Raw genomic sequence first — 2796 nt, 5'->3', positions numbered from 1 at the left:
CGAGGGAGAGGTCGTACTAGTAAGCAAAGCTTCTCCTCGTTTGCGATTTGATGGGACACATCAAAAGTAGTGTATTAGTCTCCAAAAAGGGCTGACCATGTCCATGGCTACCATGCCGTGCTCCGTTATTCAGTGCATGCACGATTCACGTTCCATTAAGAACATAATGGTGCGTACATGCCATCGAATAGAATAACTTAATTTATAAAAAAAATGAGCCACCACATCATGATCGAACTTTGATCCGTCCACGCGTGGTTCCCATGAACAACTACTACACTCGCCAAATTATCAGGTGAGATGCCTCTTCGTACAGAAATGAGCTCACCGTGTACCCGCGCGTGAGTATTAGGGAAAGTGGCAAAGAGTACCTGCGTGCTGCGTCGGTGCCTGCACCTCTTCTCTTCGTGCTCGCATTCCTTTTTTCGTGTGATTCGTGCACGTACTCCACCTACATTCGTGACCGTTGGTGAGTCTCTCCTACTATATTTAACTCCATTTTCTTGCATGACATGTCGACATGGATGCTGGATGTCCTACATGTCGGCAAAACTTAGAAGAACGCTTTTCGACGACCAAGAAGGAGCAAGAAACCTCGCGGTGGAGCGTCTGGACTCTTTAATATTTTTATATTCGGCGATATAAAATCTACCCAATCTTCTCCAGAGTATACCAGAAGAGTCTGAAACACGGCAACCTAGTGTAGTTACATCATACATGGCCAACCCACGCTATCACCATATTTCTTGGCCTCCGTGCGACACCTAGCTCTAGTAATCCACCAGCCCATATCGCTTCTCGCTCCTCGTCTCTCTCAAAGTGCGGCGGGCTGGCGATTTTGCCGTCTATTGATGTCGGTTAACTCATCACATGTTAGCGACATGCCAAGAGCATTCTATTTTTTTACTGTACTCTATTGTTATGCCAAGAAGAGGAAGCACTTTCACCGACGGACCAAACGATACATGCGTGTCATGCCGTGAGTGGGTCCAGTTTCTTGTTTTCAACTTGTTTGGTGTAGTAGTAACACTTGGTTTTGACTATTGGTAAGATTTTATATAGGGCCTAATGTATTATTCGAGGTTGCCTTTGACTATTGATAAGATTTTATATAATTTGAAACTTATATCATTCGAAGATCCTTTCACGTTCAGTTTAAAAAAAAGATCCTTTCACGTACGAATTTGACGGTATGCTTTGAGCAACTTGCATGTCCTATACTGCTCCTGTTTGGATACTCTAACTTAGCTAGAGGTTATACTAACTCATGACTAACCCTGAACTAACTCTAGCCAAAGAGGTGTTTGGATGACAGGGTTATATTGACAATAAATGCACTTGATTGATAGAGAAAAGTGATTTTTTGGTGGGCCCCATGAGAACTAGCTCCAATTGGCACCACTTGGCCGGCGGGATATAGAGAGAGAAAGTGATTTTTCAGTGGGCCCAATGAGAACTATCTCCAATTAGCACCTCTTGGGTGGGATAGTTTTTTTTGGGTTTGGTGCAACTTGCTCCAATTTAACCCTCATGTTTGGATACTTTAGGGCTATTTGAGCCCCAACTAGCTCAAACTAACTCTTACCCATGGATCCAAACATGGCCAAAGTTAGTCTCGAAAAACGCATTAAGCCCTATATACATGGACAGACGGAGTACATGATACTAGCAAACACTCACCATTAGTAGTAGTTCAATGGTTAGTTTCGATTTTTGATTCAGTTGTTGTGCTGCTACTGTCCAATATTCTCGTGTGGTTGTTTCTAGAATAAAAAGGAGGTAGTACTTACTTTAGGAAAGGTGAAGTGATGGTTTGCTTCGCCCGAGCAACTTATTACTCTCGGAATATTGGAGTACTAGCGGATTCAACGAAGAGATAAATGATGGTTGCTTCGTCCGAGCAACTTACTGTGGCAAAGGTGGGGCTCTGTGATTTGACTGCTCACTAGTCATTATTACTGCGGTGCAACGACCGGGGTGCATCTTCCCTGTAGTTGTGCACTCAATATTGCTGCATGGCAGGTGGAGCCGGATGAAGGATGTCCCACATGTCGGCGAAACGTAGTTGAATTGTTTCTGGCATTGCTATCAATCCTTCGGGATTTGTTTATATGTACGCATAATTTTCCAGCATAATGAAATTGTATCGTGATGCTATGAAGGTTTCAACTTAGGATTCATGTGTCCTCTTGCCTCAAGATTGTCTCGTTACAATATTCCATCAAATACAAATGAAACAACCATGGCTGCTAATGCATCTCAATGGTTCGCAGATCAGCGCCAATATTCACATCACAACTGAAGACAAAGTTGTGAGAAGGTGTACAAATAAAGAAAAATATATAATTGACCGATGTTGTTCATAGGCATGGCTCCATTTCCTAGGCATAGTGTTCATTGGTTGGTAGCTAGTTTCACCCAGCTCTGTAGCCAAAAAAGAGGTGTATGGAGGACATCACAATTCGATCATTTTGTGCAGCTCCACTAAAATCGAGCTGATCATCCCTGTTTGCAAAGATATTCAGTTAGTGTGATTACAATAATAGTGGAACAAGATGATGAAACATAACACACACAAATAGAAGCCGATCACCTCTGCGATCTCTCTTTAGGACTAACTAATTGTTGGATAAGATTAGGCACGGAGTTGGATGAGGAGGATAGCAAAACCAATCTCCCTTTCTGCAGCCCACAGAAATGTAAAAACGTTGCCCGTGTGACATTTTGGCGGAACTGCACAAAACACTCTTAAGAAAAAATTGATTTGTGTAGTTCACCAAAAGGTCGCAATAGCAA

This window comes from Aegilops tauschii, chromosome 4 (genome assembly GCF_002575655.3).
Source record: "Aegilops tauschii subsp. strangulata cultivar AL8/78 chromosome 4, Aet v6.0, whole genome shotgun sequence".
Classification (NCBI taxonomy): Eukaryota; Viridiplantae; Streptophyta; class Magnoliopsida; order Poales; family Poaceae; genus Aegilops; species Aegilops tauschii.
This window is presented reverse-complemented; position numbering follows the sequence as displayed.